The sequence below is a fragment of the Heterocephalus glaber genome, unplaced genomic scaffold (assembly GCF_053883595.1).
Source record: "Heterocephalus glaber isolate CG9 unplaced genomic scaffold, H.glaber_assembly_v1.0 deba00000347, whole genome shotgun sequence".
NCBI lineage: Eukaryota > Metazoa > Chordata > Mammalia > Rodentia > Bathyergidae > Heterocephalus > Heterocephalus glaber.
The window spans coordinates 59,771,599-59,796,632 of record NW_028258143.1 but is presented as its reverse complement, the minus strand read 5'-3'; the positions used below and the strand labels follow the sequence as shown (position 1 = coordinate 59,796,632).

Genomic DNA, 25,034 nt, shown 5'->3' with positions numbered 1-25,034 from the left:
GTTGCTATTAATGGTCTCTGATATTAGAATATTCAGAAATGGAGAGAAGTTTCTTCAAATATTCAACAAATATTCGGAAATGGAGAGAGGTTTCTTCTGGTAGCAGCTGAATGATGTGTAGAATTCACTGTCTCATAGGCCTAAACTATTCAGGATCCCTGGCTTCCCCTGGTGACAGGGTAGGGTCAAGCTCATCCAAACCACCTGATGGAGAATAGGAGTGAACTGAGTTAAAATATTTGGTAACAAAAAGTAGAAACGTATGTGGTGAACCAATCAACTATACAAATCACACAAGTCAAAAAATAAGAATACAAAGGATCTGAGTGGTTTAACATAGCTAGTTTTAACTCGCATTTGTTTTTTCATGAAATGATGTTCAAGACCCTGGTTTTCAAAAACCTCAACAAGTTGAAAAACTGCAAGTATACTTTTGTCACTAATTTACAGTATCAAAATTATATTTACCTACAAATATTTAAAGTATATAATGAAGAATTATCTTGGCATCAACCCAATGTAGAAATCTAATTTATTTGTTAAATATATCAGTGGCCACTGAATCATCCTTTTTGAAGATTTGAAAATTTATGTTATTTGTTCTGCACCGAAATTGAGAAAATTACAACCTTGTTACATAAATTTGGCAAATATAATTTTTTTTAAGCAATCATCCTTATTATGTACCAAAAGGGCTTCTTGACCAGCAATCACATCTGTACAAGACAAAGAAAATGATCTGATATTTAACAGACAATTTTTGCACTACAGAATTAGTTGATGAGGTTAAGGCCATTTCATAGATGGATGAATATAGTTTTAAAGGTCAGTGATTGGAGATGAACAATTCATTGCATTTCCCAAATCATAAAGCAGAAAGTTTCTGGGCCAATATTGCATTGGTTCTTCTAATTATTGCCTCCTCCATCTTCTGATACAGCCATGTTTCAGCATAACCACAATAACCTTGATGCAGCTTCAATTATAGTGAAGAGCTTCAAGTGTCTAGAAAATACCACTTCCCCACACGTGATAGTGTTAGTCAAAAATTGACATAAGTAAGGGCTAAGTATGAGTTTCCTCAATGATGACTAATAATAAATTAGAACAAGCATAATTTGATATTTCCAAAACTAGAAATTTGATACTTTCAGTTCTAAGACTTTATTCAGTTTTATCCATGTATTTAGATAAAGAAATATACTGAAATATTTTAGTTTCCTTTCTAAAATTAATATTTTGGCAAAGTACTCAGAATATAAAGTTTCACAAGAATTTTTAAAAGTTTTTTTTAATCCAAAGAATTAAGACAATATTGAACAAATTTTCTTAGTTTTAGACATTGCCAGTGTATTTCATTATAATTTACTCTTGAGTAATACCATGAATTGTACTTTCTGAAAATCTTTCCATTAGTAAAATAATTAAAAAGAAGTTCAGTAATTTTTTTCTTCAAATAATACCTCTACATGGCATCACTACTCAGTGTTTATAAACATAGTCCATGCTGGAGATTTTTACTCTATCTTTTGTCAAATGCGTGAATCTAGATTTAAATGAATCATCTCTTTGCAAAATTACTCAAGAAATTGTCACTTTCTTACTTGCAGATCAATAAATGTGTGCAATGTCTGGTGGTGTAGAATATTCTAGACACCTAAGTATGTCTGAAATTAGCCTACTAGTTTATATCATTTTAGGATACTACAGTATGTCCTACTAGAGAGATTAGACTTTGATGATGCCTTCATTTCCATCATGCTCAGGCATGATCCACTTTAACTTCAGTTAAAAATGAAAAATAAATTACAAAACAATGGATATTTTGAGATGCAATGTTGTTAGAAAGTTGAAGTTTATATTTCATATTAAGGAATAATTTAGACACTGAGAAGAACAGATTTCATCATATGGCTGGTTCAGTTTTGACAGATTTATATACCAGTGCAACTCAAGCCCCTATCAAAGCATAAAACATTTCCATCATGTCAGAAAGTCCCACAGATCTCTTCCCAGTCTATTTCACCACTTCCTGTTCTGTCTCACTGATGTCTTTATTTATGCTTTACCATTGCCACACAATCCTAATTATTTAGCTCTATATCAAATCTGCTGATAACATTAGGCAGTGTAGCTCTACACATTTGTTCTTACTTTTCAATACTTTAAGGAAAATTTAGGCTCTTTACACTTTCATATAAATATTATAATCATCTTGGAAATGCCATAAAAATCTCCTCTGACATTTTGATTGCCACTGAATTTATTCCACAGATCATTTTGGGGAGGATCAATTTTTTTTAAAATACTGAGCATTCCAAGTAGAAACACAGCATGCTTCTCATAGCAAATCAGGGTAACCCTCACCAAATTGTGTATAGAAGATTCGAACAAAAAATTACTATCAGCATGAAAACAAGTTTCAGCCTTCCCAAAGCTTCCTTCGATCTCCAATTACACAAATACTCGCTCAAACTGCATCTTGGCCAGATGTACAGTCCAGTTTTAAAAATAGTATCAGCAGTTTGAGCTCTTTTGTTTCTTTCATTATTCCTTTTTCTTCCTTTTCTTTTTTCCCCCTCATCCTTCTCTCATCCTCTACATCATGTCAGTAGTAATAATCTTTATGGGGTATTGGAAAAGAGAGAAATGGTTAAAACAAGTTTTAACGTACATAGTTGATATATGACTAGTTTGTAGATGCTGATATAAATAATGAGGGTTCTTCCCTTGCAACACAGTGGGCAGGTCTGATTCTCTTACTCTGAGAAAGTAGGTTGAAAAGATGAATAAATACCAAAATACAACTAAATAGAGATCACATCATTGTGAAGCATATATGTACTAATGCAACAGACCTCAATACTAGCAACAGAGTTTTTCCACTCTAATTGATCTTCAACCCTCGGCATGCATGTGCAAGGACACACACACACACACACACACATACACACACCATGATGCATGAGAAAACAAGGCAACAAGATGCCTCCAGAAATTAATGCCCCAAAAGCTGATACCATGGATACTGATGGGGAGGAGATCAAAAACCAAACAGCTAAAATATATGAAGGGGTAAGGGAAAAAACAGCAACAAAAAGTATCTATTAGATGTTCAGTGAGTTCAAAGATAATGTAAAAACAAATTGGGCACTCAATTGATAAAATGATCAGTGAGTTTAAAGAAGTTACAAACTAAAGGCTGGGTGAACTAACCAAGATGATACAGGATATGAATGATCATTTTAGAAAACAATAGAGACCTTGAAATGATATCAAACAGAAATCCAGGATATAAAAATTATATTGAATGTATGGGTAGCAGAAATGACTAATGTGAGGAAAGTGACAGAACTACAAGGTAAGATTGATCCAGGAGAACACATATTCAGAGGTACCTTAAAAACAATAAGAAACCATGAAAATGGGATCCAACAGCTCCCAGATGACTGAAAGAAACCTAAACAAAGAATTATAGGAGTTAAAGAAAAATCAGAAGAAAGCACAAAAATGTCTGAAAATTTATTTACTGAAATCATAACTAAATTTTCCAAGTTTAGGGAAAGAATTCAACTTGCAGCTCAAAGAGGGATATCAAACTCCAAATAGTCATGATGAGAAAAAACTATGACATCTCAGTTAAAATCTTAAAAGTCAAATACAAGTATTTTACAAGCTATTAGAGAAAAGCAAAAAATAACTAATAAAACCAAACCTATCAGAATTAGAGATTTCTCAAAACATACCTTAAAGGCCAGGAGAGAGAGCTTGGAGTGAAGTTTTTCAAACCCTAAAAGAAAACAACTTTCAACCCAGATTAAAGTGTCCTGCAAAAGTGTCTCACAGTTGACAGAGAAATAAGGGCCTTCCATGAGAAGGAGCAGCTTAAAAATTCATAACCACCAAACCACAATACAAAAAGTACCCCAAGAAGTTCTAGTCAGAAACAGCAAGTCCAACAATACCAAAGAACCTAAAGGAATGGATACGTCAGGCAGGATAAACAGTTGTAAAAAAAGGGAAAAAGAAAGACTCAACAACAGAAAAATAATGCAGTGATGGGAATCAGTCAATACCTTTCAGTAGTAACTCTCAATATAAATTGTCTTGACTCCTCAGTCAAGAGACACACATTGGCAGATTGGACATCAAACCAAAAATGATCAGAAGACTCAAAGAAGATCACTATTAAAAGAAAGAAAAACAATTATAAATGTACAGGCACCAAATGCTAGTGCACATAACTTCATAAAACAAATACTACTGATCATAAAAGATCAGATAAGCATCAACACAATCATAGTGGGTGTTATGCCTTGTGTCTAGATGTCCTTCAAAAGCCTCATTCAGTCATAGGTGGGGCTTTTCAGAGGTGGCTGGATCTAGGGTGTGTGATGCTGGGATCAAGGGTGTGTAATTACTAAATTAATCCACTGATTGGTTTGGCATACTGCTGGGTAGGATTAAGGGTATCCCACCCTGGGTGTGAATGCTACCTGTCCTAAGGGCTAGTAGCCTGAATAAGATATAAGGGACAGAAAAGGGTCATTGCTTGTCACTTGTCACTTGCTTCTGTCACTGCTGCTTCTTTACTACTTCATTGCCTTCTGCCTGTTATGAACTGTTTCTTCTCTGTAATGTCCCTCTGCCATGCCACCCTGCCTTGGAGCCAGACAACTATGAACTGAAATCTCTACAAACTGTGAGCTAAATAAACCTTTCCTCCTTTAACTTTGGGTGTTGGGTATTTTGTCTCAGCAAGAAGAAATATGTAGCTAAGACAGTGGAGGACTTCAATGCCCCGATATCAGAAATAGAGAGAACAAATAGACAAAAAGTCAACAAAACAATATCAGAGTTGAATCACCCCTTCAAATAAATGGATTTAATAGAGATATCTAGTGTATTCCACTCAACAACACAGAGTAAGGCCATGAATGACTACATTAGAAAAACTGAATAGTCCCCCCAAAATAATCTAATGATGCATGTCAAGATCCTAGAAAAACAAAAATAATCTAAATTCAAAGCTAGTAGATGGAAGAAAATGATAAAGAGCAAAGTGGAAATTAGCAAATTTGAGACTAAGAAAACAAAACAAAGAATGACTAGAAGAGCTAGTTCTTTGAAAGGATAAAAAAGGACAAACACTTAGAAAAACTCACCAAAAGAAGGAAAGAAAAGACCCATGTCAATGCAATTAGAAAGGAAAAAGAGGAAATCACAATGGACCCCATTAAAATACATAGGATTATAAATAAATACTCATGAAAACTATGTGCTAATAAATTGAAGAACCTAGAAGAATGGATACACACATATGAATTCCCAAACTGACCCAAGAATATGTAAAAACTCTGAACATTTCAAAAACAGGCAATGAAATTGAGGCAGTAATAAAACCCTGCCAACCAAAAAAATCCCAGGACCCAGTGAATTCATTGTTGAATTCTACAAAAATTTTGGGGAAGAATTAATGGCAATATTCCTCAAACTATTCCACCAAACTTAAAAGGAAAGAACAGTGCCAAACCCTCCCTGATACCAAAACTGGAAAAATGATTTAACAAAAAAAGAAAACTACAGACCAATTTATTAATAAGCATGGATGCCAACATCCTAACATAGAGGCCAATATCCTCAACAAGACACTTGCCAACAGAATACAACAAATCATTAAAGAGATCAGACATCATGCTCAAGTTTCTTTCATCCTGGGGATGCAAGGATGATTCGACATAGATAAATCAATAAGTGCAATACTTACATGAACAGAAGTAAGGACAAAAATCCCACAATCATCTCAGTAGAAGCAGATAAAGCCTTTGGCAAAAATCTAACATCATTCATTATTTTTCAAAAAGACCTTGATGAAATTGGTATAGAAGGACCTTACCTTAAAACAATAAAGCCATTTATGACAAACCCACTGCCAACATCATACTAAATGGAGAAACACTGAAAGTACTCCCACTAAAATCATGAAGAAGATAAGAGTGTCTACCTTCACCAAATCCTGTTCAATGTAGTACTTGAATCTTTGGTCAGAGCATTAGGTAAGAGAAAGAAATAAAAGGCATTTGAATAGGAAAGGAAGAAGTCATAGTATCCCTATTTGCACATGACATGATCCTTTTCATAGAGGATCCAAAAACTCCACCAGAAGGTTCTTAAAACTAATAAATTCACCAAAGGAGCAGTATACAAAATAAATGCACAAAATCAATAGCATTTCTGTATACCAAGAATGAACTCACTGAAAAAGAAACAGGAAAACAATCCCATTTGCAGGAGCCCTCCCCAAAGTTAAATAGGAATTAAATTAACCAAGTAAATGAAAAACCTTTGCAACAAAAAGTATCTTGCTCTTTAAAAATGGAGTGAAGAATAAATTTAAAAATGGAAAGACATTTCCTGTTCTTGTATAGGCAGAACTAATATCATAAAAATGGCCATATTTTCAAAAATGAAATATATATAGAATGTAATCCCTGTCAAAATACCAACAACTTTTTTCCATAGAACTAGAAAAGAGTATTTCTAAAATTTACATGGAACTAGAAGAGACCCAGAGTAGCCAAAGCAACACTGAGCAAAAGAGCAAAGCAGGAGGCATTAGAATCCCAAACAGCAAGTTACACTACCAATTCACAGTAATAAAAATAGCACGCTATTGGCACAAGGACAGACATATCAACCATTGGAAAGAAAAAGAGGATGCAGAAACAACCCCAAACACCTTCAGCCATCCAGACTTTGATAAAAGGGCCAAGAATGTATAACAAATGGTGCAGAAGAATGAATCTAAAACAACTAAAATCATCAAACTGTAGGGATACAAGCAGCTCAACTCACAATAGGTCAATCATGGAAGTGGCCTATATGCCTATAAACACATGAATGGACACAGCCTACTTGATATATATATATATTACTTAGATATAAAAAAGGATGAATTTGTGTCATTTGTAGAAAAATGGATGGATCGAGAAGACGCCGAATCAGCCCGCTGCAGACAGGTAGGTCTGTGCATGCCCTACCGAGGTCCTGAGTCATGCAGAAGACAACAAATCACCCCACTGCAGACAGGCATCCACCTGATTCCACATTACCAAGGCGCAGAGGACACCAGACCACCAGATCAAGGTACTGAGTCCCACTGTTTCCGGCCCAGAGGTAGGGGCTTCTGAGCCATCGTCCCACTGCTCCTGGTCCAGAGGAAGGGGCTTCCCAGTCACCATCCCTCCCGCTGCTCCCAGCCCAGAGGAAAGGGCTTTTGGGCCACCTTCTGTCCCGCTGCTCCTGGCGCACAGGAAGGGGTTTCCCGGCCACCATCCCTCCGGCTGCTCCCAGCCCACAGGAAAGGGCTTTTGGGTCACCATCCCTACTGCTGCTCCCGGCCCCTGTCCCACCTCACCCAGCTCAGAGGAGGTAATCCGTGCAGGCGCTAACAGCCCCCCGCCCCAGTCGAAATGAGAAAACACATAAATAAGTCTCAAAACCAGACTTCCAGATCACCTACAGCAGCCCCAAAGGGAAATGAGATGGAACCCTCTGATACTCAACCACCTGGACCCACTGAACTGGCAACAAAAGGGGATCTGGAAAAAAGGAAATCAGAAATAATTGCTCAGATAACAGGAGAAATTGTGCCCTTAGTGCAAGACATGATTAATAAATCTAGAGAGGAGCTGAGGAGCATGATGGAATCCCAACATAAGAAACAAATGGAATCCATAAAACAGATGCAAATAGATTTCCAGGACATGAAAAACTCCACTGAAAGTCTACACAGCAGAATGAGCCAGTGTGAGGACAGAATTTCAGATATAGAAGATAAGATTGCAATTAGTGACCAGGAAAAGAAAAATTGCTTCAAAATTATAAGGGAACATGAGAAATCAATCCAGCAGCTGCTAGATGATGCAAAGAAGAATAACATAAGACTGATTGGAGTCAATGAAGAAACAGGAGAGAGTGCAGATGACATAAAAAATCTCTTCACAGAAATAATGGCAGAAAACTTCCCAAGCAGGGGAAAAGAGCTTGACATACAGATAAGTGAGGCATATAGGACTCCAAATAGCCTTGATCAAAAAAAATCTACACATAGGCATATAATTGTTAAGATTCCAGAAACACAACAGAAGAACAAAGTTCTCCAAGCAGTCAGAGAAAAGAAACAAGTCACATACAAAGGAAAGCCCATCAGAATCACAGCAGACTTCTCAACACAAACCATCAAGGCAAGAAGAGCTTGGAGTGACATATTCCAAGCCCTAAAAGAAAACAGCCTCCAACCCAGATTGATGTACCCTGCAAAACTATCTTTCAAAATGGATGAAGAAATAAGATACTTTCATGACAAAGAGCACCTTAGGAACTTCATGAATACCAAACCAGCACTCCAAAGAATTTTACACAATAGGCTAGGAACAGACTTTGAGGATCACAACCCCAGGAAGCAAAGGAGAATGAACCCATCTGGCATGACAAGAAATTAAATGGAAAGGGGGAGAATCCAACAAAAAGAAAACATCATGGCAATGACAAGTCAATACGTTTCAGTTATAACCATCAACGTTAATGGTCTCAATTCAGCAATCAAAAGAAAGAGACTGGCAGAATGGGTCAAGAAGCAAAATCCAACAATATGCTGCATACAAGAAACACACTTAATTCAAAAGGAAACTCATAGACTGAAAGTTAAAGGGTGGAAAACAATACTCCATGTGACAGGAACCTGAAAAAAAGCAGGAGTAGCTATCCTCTTGGCAGATCAAGTAGATTTCAAACGAACACTGATTAAGAGAGACAAAGAAGGACACTACATCCTTGTAAAGGGAACAATCCAACAGGAAGAGATGACAATCATAAATATCTATGCACCAAACACTAGTGCACCCAACTATATAAAACAAATACTAACTGACATGAAAAGCCATATATGCACTAATACAATTGTAGTGAGGGACCTCAACACCCCACTGTCACAAATAGGTAGATCAACTAGACTAAAAATGAGTACTGATATACTAGAACTCAATCGAACTCTTGAACAAATGAACTTAACAGATGTTTACAGAGTCTTCCACCCCACAAGATCAGAATATACATTCTTCTCAGCTGCACCTGGGTCATTCTCCAAAATAGACCACATACTCACACATAGAACATATTTAAGTAAGTGCAAAGGAACTGAAGTTATCCCCTGTATATTAGCAGACCATAGTGCGATGAAATTGGAGATCCATAGCAAAAGAAACTCAAAAAATTTCATAAACATGTGGAAATTGAACAACACACTTCTGAATAACCAATGGGTCACAGAGGAGATTAAAGAAGAAATCAGACAGTTCCTTCAATTAAATGACAATGACAATACAACATACCAGAATCTATGGGACACAATGAAAGCAGTCTTACGAGGGAAATTCATAGCAGTGAATACACATATTAGGAAAACAGAATGAGCCCAATTAGACAACCTGATTCTGCACCTCAATCTTCTAGAAAAAGAAGAGCAAGACAACCCCAAAGCTCATACAAGAGAAGAAATTATAAAGATCAGAGGAGAAATCAATGCAATGGAGACTAAGAGAACAATACAAAAAATCAATGAAGCCAAGAGTTGGTTCTTTGAAAGAATCAACAAAATTGATAAACCTTTAGTCAACCACGTCAGAAAAAGGAAAGGAAAGGCCCAAATCCATGCAATTAGGAATGAAAAGGGTGAAACTACCACAGACCCAGCAGAAATCCAGATGATCATCAATACTTACTTCCAGAACCTATACACCAATAAGATGGACAACACAGAAGAAATGGACAGATTCCTAGATACATATGAATTACCAAAGTTGAACAAAGAAGACCTAAAAATTCTGAACAACCCAATATCAACCAATGAAATTGAAAACATAATTAAAAACTTATCACCTAAGAAAAGCCCGGGCCCTGATGGCTTCACTGCTGAATTCTACAAGACATTTAGAGAGGAACTGCTGCCACTACTGTTTAAACTCTTCAATGAAATTGAAAGGGAAGCAATACTCCCAAATTCATTCCTGGAAGCAAGCATCATCTTGATCCCCAAAGCAGAGAAAGACCCAACTGAAAAAGAGAACTATAGGCCAATCTCACTAATGAACATAGATGCAAAAATCCTTAATAAGATACTGGCAAACAGAATGCAGAAGATCATCAAGAAGATCATACACCCTGATCAAGTGGGATTCATCCCAGGGATGCAGGGATGATTCAATATATGAAAATCAATTAATGTAATACACTATATCAATAGAGCCAAGGACAAAAACCATAGGATTAGCTCCAGAGATGCAGAAAAAGCATTTGACAAAATCCAACATGCATTTATGATAAAAACCCTACAAAAAATTGGAATAGATCGTCTCTACCTCAAACTGATGGAAACTATCTATGAAAAACCAACAGCCAATATCATACTAAATGGTCAAAAACTGAAATCCTTCACACTAAAATCAGGAACAAGACAAGGATGTCCACTATCACCACTCTTGTTCAATATAGTTCTGGAAACATTAGCCATGGCAATTAGACAAGAGAAAGAAATAAAAGGAATAAAGATAGGAAATGAAGTCAAATTGTCATTATTTGCAGATGACATGATACTCTATATAGAAGACCCCAAGAACTCCACCAAAAGTCTTCTAGACTTAATAAGCAAATTCAGTCAAGTAGCTGGTTACAAGGTCAACACACAAAAATCAATAGCTTTCCTGTACACCAATGACAGACTCACTGAGAAATAGGGCAAATAATTCCTTTCACAACAGCATCCAAAAAACTGAAATACCTAGGAATCATCCTAACAAAAGAAATCAAAGACCTGTTCTCTGAAAACTATGGCACTCTGAAAAGAGAGATTGAAGATGATATCAGAAAATGGACAGACATCCCCTGCTCCTGGGTAGGAAGGATTAATATAGTGAAAATGGCCATACTTCCAAAACTGCTATATAGATTTAATGCAATTCCAATTGAGATCTCAGCAGCATACTCCATAGACCTCGAGAAAACAATTCAAAAATTCATTTGGAACAAGAAGAGACCCAGAATACCAAAAGCAATTCTAGGTAACAGACATGGCAGCGGGTATCACAATCCCCAACCTGCAACTCTACTACAAAGCTACTGTGATAAAAACAGCATGGTACTGGCAAAGAAACAGACCTGAGGACCAGTGGAACAGATTAGAAGATGCAGAAACAATGCCAGACACACTCAGCCATCTCATCTTCGACAAAGGAGCCAAACACCCTCACTGGAGGAAAGATAGCCTCTTTAATAAATGCTGCTGGAAAAATTGAGCTTCAACTTGCCAAAGATTAAAACTAGACCTGTATCTCTCACCATGCACTAAACTAAAATCAAAATGGATTAAAGATCTAAATATTAAAATAGAAACTCTGAACCAGTTGGAACAGAGGTTAGGTAGAACCCTTGAAGACATCGGTGTAGGAAAAGATTTTATGAACAAAACCTCAGTTGCCCATGAACTAGCAACAAACAATCAACAAATGGGATCTCCTCTTATTAAAAAGCTTCTGCACAGCAAGAGAAACCACCAGCAGTGTGAAGAGACAATCCACAATGTGGGAAAAAAAATCTTCACCTGCTGTTCCTCAGACAAAGGTCTACTATCTCCAATCTATAAAGAACTTAAAAAGATCAGATCTGCCAAATTTAAAGACCCAATCCAAAAATGGGCATCTGAAATGAACAGACATTTCTCAGACAAAGAAGTAGAAATAGCAAAGAAATACATGAAAAAATGTTCAACGTCACTGGTGATTCCAGAGATGCAAATGAAAACAACACTGAGATTCCACTTCACTCCAGAAAGAATGGCTGCTATCATGAAATCAACCAATAACAAATGCTGGTGGGGCTGTGGGGAAAGAGGAGCCCTGCTCCACTGCTGGTGGGAGTGTAGACTGGTGCAAGCACTGTGGAAATCAGTATGGAGATACCTCAAAGAACTAGGACTGGAAATCCCATTTGACCCCGCTATTCCACTTCTGGGGATCTTCCCTAAAGAATTAAAAGAATCATACCACAGTGATATATGTGCACCTATGTTCATAGCAGCACAGTTTGTAATAGCTAAAACTTGGAAACAGCCCAAATGCCCATCAACTGGAGACTGGATAAAGAAAATGTGGTTTTTTTATAAAATGGAGTACTACTCAGCCATAAAAAATGAGAAATTAGAGACATTTATAGCTAAGTGGATGCACATTGAGGCGATACTCTTAAGTGAAATAAATAGGACACAGATGTGTAAGTACCGAATAGTTTCTCTGGTGTGAGAAACTGAAAGTGTAAATAAGGACTAAATGTATAATAGGTAATGTGAAACAGGAAGAAAAGGGGCAAAGGGGAAGGAAGTGGGAGGGCTAGGGGAAAGGATAGAAGGGAATGGGATTAATATGAGAAAATGGAAAAATAGGAACAAAATATTTGTAAATAGGGAGGGCTGGAGGGGTTGAAGGGAGGGCTGGGCAAAGGTGAAAAACAAGAACCAAGAGAGACTATGTAAAGGTGCAAATTTCCAATGATGAATGTCATTATATTGTATACCTAAAATGTACCAATGTTTAGAATGAATAATCGATAATGTAAAATAGGAATAAAAGGTCCAAAGGGGTAGGGGTAGTGGGAGGCACAGGGGAAAGGAAAGAAGGGAAAGGAAAACATGATGAGAAATGGAAAAAATGGAAATAAAGTCTTTGTAAATAGGGAAGGGTGGAGGGCGTGAAGGGAGGGCTAGGAATGGGGAAAATATAAGAACCAAGATGCATTATATAAAGGTACAATTCCCAATGAGAAATGTAAATGTCTTGTATACCTACAATGTACCAATAAAAGAATTTAATAGAAAAAAAAAAAAAGAAAAATGGATGGATCTTTGAGACCATAATACTAAATGAAATAAAAGTCACAAAATGTTAAATATTGTATAGTTTCTCTAATATGAGGGACTAGAATATAAGTAATGGAAAGATGAAAATAAAAAACTATGTTAAGAAACAAGGAGGTAGACTCTATACAGATGGGAAGGGGATTTGGAAAGGGGAGTACAGTTGCAGGGCAGAAGGAGGAAAAATGATCAAGATTTGATATGTATATGTATCAAACCCCAAGCTAGATATAATCACCTTGTAGACAAAATCATATGCTAATAAGAAAATAAAATCATGGTTACTTTCCTTGTACATTGTTTTTTATGTATCTTACTGATTTGATAATTTAATACAATAGTAATAAAATATATTTCCCATGATTAAGATCTTTTGAAATTTATTTGCTTGTTTTATGATCCAGTGTCTAGTCCATTTTGGTGACTATATTATATTCATTTTGGATTTTTGATGTGTGTAGTATTTTATACATTAAATGGTGATGTTCAAATATTCTGTAATTTTAAACTATTAAATATTGAGAAAAGATATTAAAGTCTCTATGATTTAAAAGATTCAAGTCTCTATTCTAGCAGATTTCTTTCTTCAGTTTTGTCAGCTTTTCTTTTATGTATTTGAGTGCTTTAATATTAAGTGCATGCATATTTATTCTTCTTAATAAAATCACTGCTTTATTGTTATAAAATGCTCCTATTTTTGGTTGTACAATGTTTTTTGATATTTATTTTCTATAAATCAATACACCCCTAACAACTTTCTCATGCTTTCTTATGCTTATGTTCACATATCTTTTATTCATTGTCTTAGTTATTTTCTTATTGCTGGGACAAAATGCCCACCTTAAAGGAAGAGAGGTTTATTTTGGCTCAATTTGTAGAGGTTTCAGTCCATAGTCCACTGGCTCCAAGGCAGGGTGGCATGGCAGAGGGGCAAGGCAGAGGAAAATCAGTCAATGGCTTGGCAGGCAAGAAGCAGTGAGCCTTCCTTCTCTCCCTTTTATTCATCCAAGCTACAAGTCTATTGGTTGGTGCCACCCACACCCAGGGTGGGTCTTCCCTGTCTGTAAATCCATTATCTATACCCAGAACTATGCTAAGGAGGTCAGTGGACTAACCCAGTATCACACACATAAACCAGTCTTTCCCAAAAGCTCCACCTATGACTTCATGAGGCTTTGGGGGAACATCTAGATGTAAGCCATACATTCATATTTTACTTTCAACCTATCTGTTATTTTTTTTAAATTTATATATTACATTTACATTTATCATTGGGTGTTTGTACCTGAACATGATATATCTTAGTTCTTATTTTTTCCCCCATTACCTATGCGCCCTTCACCCCCACCACCCTTCCCTATTTACATAGACTTTGTTTCCATTTTGTTTTCTTTCTCATAATTATTCCTTTCCTTTCTTCCCTTTCCCTTTCCCCTCCTGCCACCCCTCCACCTTTGGACATTTTCCTATTTCAAATTATCAATTATTCATTTTAATCATTTTCATCCTTATATGCACTTTCAGTTTCTCACACTAGACATACTATTCGGTATTTACACATGTGTATCCTATTTATTTCACTTAAGAGTATGGCCTCAATATGCATCCATTTAGCTATAAATGACTCTAGTTTCTCAACCTTTATGGCTGAGTAGTACTCCACTTTATTAAAAAACCACATCTTCTTTATCCAGTTTCCAGTTGATGGGGACTTGGGCTGTTTCCAATCCTTAGCTATTACAAATTGTGCCGCTATAAACATAGGTGCACATATATCACTGTGGTATGATTCTTTGAATTCTTTGGGGAAGATACCCAGCAGGGGAATAGCTGGGTCAAATGGGACCTCTAGTCCTAGTTCTTTGAGGTATCTCCATACTAATTTCCATAGTGGTTGCATCAGTCTGCACTCCCACCAGCAATGGAGAAGGGTTCTTTTCTCCACACACCCCCACCAGCATTTGTTATTGGTTGATTTCTTGATACCAGCCATTCTTTCTGGGGTGAGGTGGAATCACAGTGTTGTTTTCATCTGCATCTCTCGAATGACCAGTGACGTTGAACATTTTTTCATATATTTATTTGCTGTTTTTACTTCTTTGCCTGAGAAATGTCTGTTCATTTCGGATGCCCATTTTTGAACTGGGTCTTTGAATTTGGGGGGTCTGATTTTTTTCAGTTCTTTATATATTCTAGATAGTAGACCTTTGTCTGAGGTACAGCTGCTAAAAATTTCTTCCCATATTGTAGGTTGTCTCTTAGCTCTGTTGGTAGTTTCTCTTGCAGTGCAGAACCTTTTTAATAAGATGAAGTCCCAGTTGTTGATTCTTTGTGCTAGTTCCCGTGCTGCTGAAGTTTTGTTCATAAAGTCTTTTCCTATGCCAATGTCATTGAGAGTTCTACCTAACTTATCTTCCAGCAAGTTTAGTGTTTCTGTCTTGATATTTAGCTCTTTAATCCACTTCAATCTTATTTTAGTGGACAGTGATAGGTATGGGTCTAGTTTCAATCTTTGGCAGGTTGAAATCCAGTTTTTCCGACACCATTTATTAACTAGGCTGTCTTTCCTCCCATGATGGTAGTTGGCTCCTTTGTCAAAAATGAGGTGGCTGAGCATGTCTGGAGTTGTTTCTGCACCTTCTAATCTCTTCCACTGATCCTCAGGTCTGTTTCTTTGCCAGTACCATGCTGTTTTTATCACAGTAGCTTTGTAGTATAGTTTCAAGTTGGGGATTGTGATACCCCTAGCCATGTCTCTGTTACCCAGAATTGCTTTTGCTATTCTAGGTTTCTTCTGGTTCCAAATGAATTTTTGGATTGTTTTCTCTAGTTCTGTGAAGTATATAGTTGGAATTTCAATTGATATTGCCTTAAATCTATATAGTAGTATTGGAAGTATGGCCATTTTCACTATATTGATTCTTCCTAACCATGAAAAAGGGATATCTTTCCATTTTCTTATATCCTCTTCAATCTCCTTCATCAGAGTGCTCTAGTTTTCAGTGTAGAGGTCTTTTGCTTCCTTTGTTAGGTTGATTCCTAGATATTTAATTTTTTCAGATGCTATTGTAAAAGGAATTATTTCCCAAATTTCTCTCTCAATGTGTCTGCTATTTGCGTATAAGAAGACCATTGTTTTTTGAGCGTTGACCTTGTATCCAGCTATTCTACTGAATCTGTCAATTAGGTCTAGAAGGCTTTTGACTGAGTTTTTTGGGTCATCTCTGTAAAGTATCATATCATCAGCAAATAATGACAGTTTCACTTCTTCCTTTCCTATCTTTATTCCTTTTATTTCTTTCTCTTGTCTAATTGCTATGGCTAATGTTTCCAGAACAATACTGAACAGGAGTGGTGATAATGGGCATCCTTGTCTTGTTCCTGATTTTAGCAAGAAAATTTTCAGTTTTTGACCATTTAGTATGATGTTGGCTGTTGGTTTTTCATAGATAGCCTTAATCAGGTTGAGATACAGTCCTTCTATTCCAAATTTCTGTAGGGCTTTTATCATGAATGGATGTTGGATTTTGTCAAATGCCTTTTCTGCATCTATTGAGATGATCATATGGTTTTTGTCCTTGACTCTGTTGATATAGTGTATTACATTTATTGATTTACAGATGTTGAACCATCCTTGCATCCCTGGGATAAATCTGACTTTGTTAGGGTTTATGATCTTCTTGATGACCCTCTGTATTCTCTTTGCCAGTATCTTGTTGAGGATTTTTGCATCTATGTTCATTAGGGAGATTGGTGTGTAGTTCTCTTTTGGAGTTGGGTCTTTCCCTGGTTTTGGAATCAAAGTAACACTTGCTTCCAGGAATGAATTTGGAAGACTTGCTTCCCTTTCAATTTCCTTGATGAGTTTAAAGAGTAATGGCAATAGTTCTTCTTTAAACATCTTGTAGAATTCAGCAGTGAAGCCATCAGGACCTGGGCTTTTCTTTGTTGGTAAATCTTTTATTACATTTTCAATTTCACTCATTGTTATTGGGGTGCTTAGAATTTCTATATCTTCTTCATTTAACTTTGGCAATTTGTATGTATCTAGGAATCTGTCCATTTCTTCTGTGTTTTCCATTTTATTAGAGTACAGGTTCTTAAAGTAGGTATTGATGATCCTCTGAATTTCTGCTGGATCTGTTGTGGCTTCACCTTTTTCATTCTTAATTGCATGGATTTCAGCCTTTTCTTTCCTTTTTTTTTATAAAGTTGGCTAAAGGTTTATCAATTTTATTTATTCTTTCAAAAAAACCAGCTCTTCAATTCATTGATTTTTTTGTATCGTTCTCTTAGTCTCCATTGCATTGATTTCTGCTTGGATCTTTATAATTTCCTTTATTGTATGAGCTTTGGTTTTGTTATGCTCTTCTTTTTCTAGGAGCTTGAGGTTCTGCATTAGCTTATTTAACTGAGTTCTCTCTGTTGTCCTAATATGGGAATTCACTGCTATGAATTTCCCGTGTAGAACTGCTTTCATTGTGTCCCACAGATTCCTCTATGTTGTACTGGCATTATAATTTACTTGTAGAAACTGTCTAATTTCTTCTTTAATTTCCTCTGTGACTCATTGGTTGTTCAGGAGAGTGTTATTCAATTTCCATGTGTTTGTAGGTGTTCTGCGGTTTCTTATGTTATTGATCTCCAATTTTACTGCACTATGGTCTGATAATATATAGGGGATAACTTCAATTCTTTTACATTTACTTAGATTTGCCCTATGAGCTAGCATGTGATTTATTTTGGAGAATGACCCATGTGCAGCTGAAAAGAATGTGTAGTCTAATTTTGTGGGGTGGAACACTCTAGAAACATCTCCTAAGTTCTTTTGTTCAATAGCTTGGTTCAGTTTTAGAATTTCATTGTTAATTGTTTTCCTAGATGATCTGTCTATTTGTGATAGAGGGGTATTGAGGTCCCCCACTACAATTGTGTTAGTGCTTATTTGGTTTTTCCTCTCCATTAATATTTGTTTTGTATAGTTGGGGACATTCATATTTGGTGCATAGATATTTAGGATTGTCATCTCTTCCTCTTGGATTTTTCCCTTCACAAGGATGTAGTGACCACTTTTGTCTCTCTTAATCAGTTTTGGTTTGAAATCTACTTTGCAAATAAGATTGCTATGCCTGCTTTTTTCTGGGATCCTGTCATGTGGAGAACTGTTTTCCATCCTTTTACTTTCAGTCTATGAATTTCCTTTTGAGTTAGGTGTGTTTCTTGTATACAGCATATTGCTGGGTTTTGCTTCTTAATCCATTTTGTCAGTCTGTTTCTTTTGATTAGTGAATTGAGGCCATTAACATTGATAGTTATAATTGAGAGATATTGACTCATTCTTGCCATGGTGTTTTATTGTTGTTGGCTCTTTTCTTAATTTTTCCCCCTTTCCTTTTAGTGCCTTACCCTGCATGGTGTCCTCTCTCTGTTGGCCCTCATGGAGTTGTGACCTTCATTGTCTTTTTCTAGGATATTGCATAAAATTGTTTGGAGTGCTGGTTTGGTGTTCATGAAATTTCTCAGGTGTTCTTTGTCGTGAAAGTATCTAACTTCCCCATCAATTTTGAAAGATAATTTTGCTGGATACAGCAGTCTAGGTTGGAAGTTATTTTCTTTTGGGGCTTGAAATGCTTCACTCTAGGCTCTCCTTGATTTGAGGGCTTGTGTTGAGAAATCTGCTGTGATTCTGATGGGCTTTCCTTTGTAGGTGATTTGTTTCTTTTCTCTAACTGCCTGTAGAATACTGTTCTTCTGTTGGGTTTCTGGGATCTTGACTATTATATGCCTAGGTGTAGTTTTTTTTTTATCATGGCTGGGTGGAGTTCTATATGCCTCACTTATCTGTGTGTCCAATTCTCCACCTCTGTCTGGAAAGTTTTCTACTATTACTTCTGTGAACAGTTTTTTTTATGTCAATTGTGCTTTCTCCTGTTTTTTTCATGTACTCCTATCAGTCTTATGGTATTCTTCTTTGCATCATCTAGCAGCTGTTGGATTGATTTCTCATGGTCCCTTACTATCTTTAAGAAATCTCTGTTTTCATGGTCCTTAACCACAATCCTGTCTTCTATATCTGATATTCTGACTTCAGATTCTCTTAGTCTGCTCTGAATGCTTTCAATGGAGTTTTTAATCTCCTGAATATCTGTTTGAATCTGTTTCATGGATTCCATTTCTTTCTTATGTTGGGAGACCATGGTTTCCATTTCTTTCTTATGCTGGGCATTCACAGCTTCCAGCATGTTTCTGATCTCATCTATTTTCTTGTCTGTTTCTACTCTAGAGCCTCTAATCATGTCTTTCACTCTACTCACCATCTCTGTATTTATCTGGGAGATTATTTCTGCTTTGAATTTTTCTAGAGCCTCATATATCTGCTTTGTTACTTCCTGTGAGATCAGTTCAGGGTGTCCAGGTGGTTGATTATCTGACTTTTCCACCTCATTTTCCCCAGAATTTCCTTTTTGTGATGTGGAAGCCTGTGTTTGTGCCTTGCTTAAATGTCTTCTCATTTTTGTTTTTGGTACTGTCCTTCGTTTAATTCCTGGGTTGATAGTTCAAAATTGCTTAATGCAGGTATCTTTGTTCCTTGTGTTTAAAACCCTTGTGGAATGATTGCTTTTCAGAGGTGTCTTCCAGATATGGCTTGTGTTTAGGTTTTGAGGCTCTAGTGACTCTGAGGCTATTTTATTTTCCTTATACCAGGAAGGAAAACTGATTAGATCAATCACAACATGTTAGGCCAAATGTTACAATCAGCAATACCATAGCATCAAGTGCAGCTTAGAAAATGACAATTTGTAGTAGTTATTAATCTATCACATTTAACTATGTGAAGTATAATCTCCTGTGCCTCTGTAGTGATGGACTGGGTAGCAGAAGAGCTGTAAGGTGGGGGGGGGCAGAGGGATGGAATTGGGCCTTGCAGGCACCCGCATGGCTAAGCAGAGCACCGGATGAAGGCAGGGCTCCAAGCCACCCCCAGGACCCCACCTCGCCATGGACAGGAACCAGAACACAGCCGAGGAGCCCTAGGCCACTAGGCCAACCCACAGAGAGAAGCTCCGGACTAAGGCAAGGCTCCAAGCTGCTCCTGGGACCCCACCACGACATGGACAGGAACCAGAAAACCTAATCTATCTGTTCTTTTATATTTAAAATGCATTCTTTGTAAATACAATTGGTTCTTATTTTTACATTCAGACTAACAGTCTCTGACTTACCATTGGGAAGCTTTGTATATAGAAAATTACTGTGACTGCTGATATATTTTAGTTTAGATGTGTCATCTTGCTTTTTTGTATCTGTTCATCTCCAGCATTCTTTCTATACTTTCTATTTTGTAAGCAAATTGAGCATTTAAAAAATATACTCATTTTATCTTTTCTGTTAATTTCTTAGTTATTTGCCTTTTTGTTTAAGTTTTCTTAAAAAGTTAAAGGCTATAGAGATTGCATCCTGAGTAGTTAATTCGTAGTATACCTAAAAAACACCTACTAGTTTAAGAAAATTGTGAGCAACATGTTGCAGTATACTCTTCCAGGTACCCCTCTTCTCCCTGTGTTCTGTTTGTGTTTAATAATTTATTTAATTTTGTGTATACTATAGCTGTCTCTCTATTTCTCACAGATTTTTTTTTTTTTTGGTACTTGGGGTTGAACTCAGGACCTTGTGCTTGCGAGGCAGGCAGTGGAACCACTGAGCTAAACCCCCAGTCCCAGTCCCTGTATTTATGACTTAATTACCAGTCTATCATTTCTCCTTACTTCATGTAAATCCAGGTTCTGTCAGGTATGTGTTTTGGTCCATCTTTCAAAACAAATTACTTTTAGCACCTTGTACAGCTAAATCTTTTAGCATTTGGTTGTTTGAAAACATAATTTCGCTTTCCTCTGAAAGTATCTTTTAACTAGATGTAGAATTCTAATCCAAGTTGCTTTTGTTGGTATTGTACCTGTTGTTATTGTTAATGTCAACACTTTAGAGATAATCTTCTATTATCACTGTATTTGATAAGAAACCAGATATCGGTTTCATCACTGTTATCTTGCATATAAAGTGACTTCTTTCTGATGACTTTTTCTTTTCAGATTTATTTTAATATTTTATCTCTATTTTTAGAAGCATGAGTATGATTCATCAGGGCATGGTTTTAATATTTTTTATTGTGCAAGATATGCTTAGTATTGACATTTCTGGCTTAATCCTTTAAAGTAGTTTTAGAAAATTCTTGATGATTATTTCTTCAAGTGTTTCTTTTCATGTCTCTCTGTTCCTGTATCTCCAATTCCATTTATATCAACTGGCTTGATGACTCACAAATCTTATAATACTTGTTTTAAAATTTTTTTATCTTTTTATTTATGTTTACAAAAATTTTATTGTGCTGGGTTCAGTGTGCAAATAAGGAAATCAAAAGATTACCCTTTGACATTGTGTCTTTCACACATGGCCTTTTCTTTTGGCTTTTAAAAAATAAGATTTCTATTTTTCTGTCAAAAATTCTCATATATTCAGGCAAATTATTAAAATTTTTCCCTAGAAATTTTTATATATTTATCATAGTTATTTTTAAAATGTTAATAATTTCAACATGTGTTATCTCTCCTTCTGAGTCTCTTAGCTATTTCATCTTAATGATAGGTCACATTTTCTCACTTTTATATGTGCCTTAGAAGTTTTAATTGCTTGTCAGACATGGTAGACTGAAGAACAGTGGAGACTGAATTTTGTTTAAGCCAACAGAAGTGTACATGTCTCCTTCTTTCTGGCCACTACAGTCAGTCCAGTCTGTTAAACATCATATGCCTGCATTTTTGTTGTTGGCTCAGCTCACAGTGGGCTTCAAATAATGTGCTGGCAGAAAGAAAATTCAGCAGAGTGTGGGGTCTGAGAGCCTGGAGCATTTGTCTCAGATTTCTTGCCTTCTTCTCAGCCATTAGTAGCCGTGTTCTTCTGCATGTCAGAGGGTTTCTCTCCTGCTCCACTCCAGATAAAGAGTCACTCAGAAGAAGGTTTGGAGTACCTACTGGGTTTCTTGAAATTTTTCTTCAGATATCAGCAAGCCTGATGTTTTTATTAAAGAGTTTGTACTTCTAGAGATACTTTGTAGGTTCTTGTTGTACTGAATAAAGAGTTGGTTAAGACAAGTGAAAAAAGTAGTGAGATTTTACATTTATTAAAATTATTAAAGGTAGGAAAAGAAATATGCCCTGCTGAGTGCAGGCCCATTAAATGTAGGGAAAGGAATATGCTCTACGGAGTGAGAGTGGGCCATTGAGGAAGCTCACAGTGGTCAAGAGCTTAATGATAGTGGTCTTTTGTGTCCCCAGTCCTCAGGCTGATGTCAGATCTAGGCTGTCCCATCAAAAACCTGCTAGAATCCTCATGAGAATTGAGGCTAGCACTAATTGGTTCCAGGTTCAGGGCTTCCATATGTCTCCTAGATCTCCATGATTGACAGGTCACACCCACTTACCCAGTCACTTTGCCACGTCTTAATCTCCTGCCTCTCTTCTACATATCAGAATGGTTTTCTCTTGGTTCTCTACTCTGACTTGTTTTTTTTCATGAGAACTTCTTGAAGACCCTTGGAAAAGAGTTGTTGACAGGGTCTCTTTTTCTCCAAGATTCCATAATTTTCAAAGGATCATGGCTGCTCACATTCTGCATTCACAAATTCATCACAAGGTCATCTCTTATCTTCGTTCTCTCATTTATGGGAGCTTTTCCCTCCTCTTCCCATTTCCCTGCCAAGGAGGATTCAATCATCACTTTCTGAGTTTTAGTCTGCTAGTTTTCTTTACAATCTCAAATCTCTGCTAGGGTTTCTAAAATCGTGATTTTTGCAGGTTATCCCGCCTTTTGTTTTTAAGATGGAATTGATGCTGACTTGAAACTTTCTATATCCTGAGTAGAAGTGGAAATTATTTTATTTTTAGATAAGGTATATGCTCAACCTAAAATATTACTAATTTATTATGCTTTTGGTATATAATATACAAGCAGGACACATTTCCTTTACATGCCCAATACATATTGTCAACAATAAACATGTTATACTCTCAATCAAATATAAAGATGCTAGATGTGATTTCTTACTTGATGTCCTGAATATTTATATTTACCAAGAATAATTTTTTTCTTTATTAAAATACTGAGTTTATTTCACATGTGTAGTTTTGTCTCCCCACCATCTCCATGTCTGACCACCACTACTACTATGTCCTATCATAACATTCCATACATACTTAAAACCAAGCAAAGGGTGGAGTTCCATCTTTAAAAGCTAAACAGGTATTTTGGACAACACATTCTTGGCAATGGAGCCTGGACAACATTTATCAAACACATTAGGGAAAGTTCTCACTTTGCATTATAAAAAGGATAGCTAGATATCAACTGTTACAGAAATGGAATAAGACAGAAAATTTTAACAAAACGTTTAAATTATTTTCTTAAAGAGACTTCTTCCACTGCCAGCGATCTTCAATAGCCTCTTGGTCAATCATCCAGAAGCAATGCTTCACATAATTGATGACCTTGGCTTCCACTTTGGGAAGAGAACCACCCTTTTCTATACTTACTTGCATTTTTGCTTTACTATCTTCTACAAAACTAGGCCCTTTGAGTGTTTTAGGAGTCTTTTCTTGTTTTTTGAAGGATTCTTGACCTTTTGATCTTGGTGTTGATGGTTTTGAGTCTTTTCCATTCTGGTTTGATTTCTGTGCAATTTTGGCTGGAGTATCTCATATTGATTTTTTCACTGGTGCTTTCTCTTCAGCTTCCTCATCACCAAAGTCATCATCATCATCATCATCTTCATCAGCAGCTAGTTTTACTTTTTTCTATGGAAACTTGCTACCACTTCCAGGGGCAGATCACTTTCCAGATATACTTAAGAGTTGTACATCCTCTTCCTCCTCCTCATCTGATTCTACATTTTCCTCCACAGCCACTAGGAGCTGTCCATTAATATGCACAGGCCCTGAACTACGCTTCAACCTTAAGACAACAGGTGGTGTAATTTCAAAGCCTCCAAGGAGAACCGTTGACTGTACAGACATTTTCAAAGCTGCTAGTGTTACTTTAATTGGACTGCCTTCGCAATTCATTGCCTCTGCTTCCAAGATGTGCAGTTCATTCTTTGCACTAGCCCCTAAACTGACCGTTCTTAATGACAACTGGTGCTCATTTTCATCATTATCCACCTTAAAGTGGTAATCTTTGTCAGCCTTTAGTTCACAACTGAAAAGATAGTTGTGGGGCCTCAGGGGTCTCATGTCAATATCCATCGAATCTTCCATGGAGTGGTGGCACACACTTAGGTGGGAGAGAACGTGGCCAGAAATAAACAGCTACTGCCCCCAGAGAACAGACGCCCAGGTCAAAATCACGCCAGGGAACCAAGAATAATTAACAAACTCTCTTCTCTTGATTTAATTATTGGAATAATGGAGATGCTTCACTTTGAAATACAAATTAAACTGTAATAATGGCTGTGATTGTAAAGTATGTTACCTCCACCTCCTATTTATCTGAAGATTCTCATATGACCACGATTAAAAGTCAAGAGCCTAATGTGCTTTTTAAACTCCTTCTTGGAAATTCATGGGACATATAATATAACTCATTTATTAACAGGGTTTCTTTTTTCTTTTCCTTTCTTAATTGAGATTGATATACTTAAGCATATTTGTCTCACATGTCATGAACTTTGGCCTTAAATGACTTTCAGGAGTTCATAAAACCCCGAATGGTCCTCTACACATTGGATACACAGGTACTTGAAAAAGAAGTATAGAGGGATCAGTCCTATAAATTCAGTGCTCTGCAGAGTTGCCTTACTCTAATGTAGTATTAGACAGTTTCAGGCCTTCTGTACCTTGTTAGTATGCTGACTTTTAAAGAGATTCTATGATCTACTAAAGGAGCTTATGTCACTAATTCAAATAAGTAAAACAAAACACTATTAGAAAATAAATAGCTTTGAAGAGAGTTTTAAAATGTGAATTTCAAAATTGAGCAATGGAAACCATACTAATAAAGTACTGTGATATGAGGGTTTTTC

The 25,034-nt window shown here is 36.5% G+C and overlaps 1 pseudogene; it reads right to left on the bottom strand.

Annotated features, from left to right (window-relative positions):
* Positions 1-23,091: 23,091 nt before the first annotated feature.
* On the bottom strand, positions 23,092-24,478 carry LOC101707940 (nucleophosmin-like; annotated as a pseudogene).
* Between the last annotated feature and the right edge of the window lie 556 nt (positions 24,479-25,034).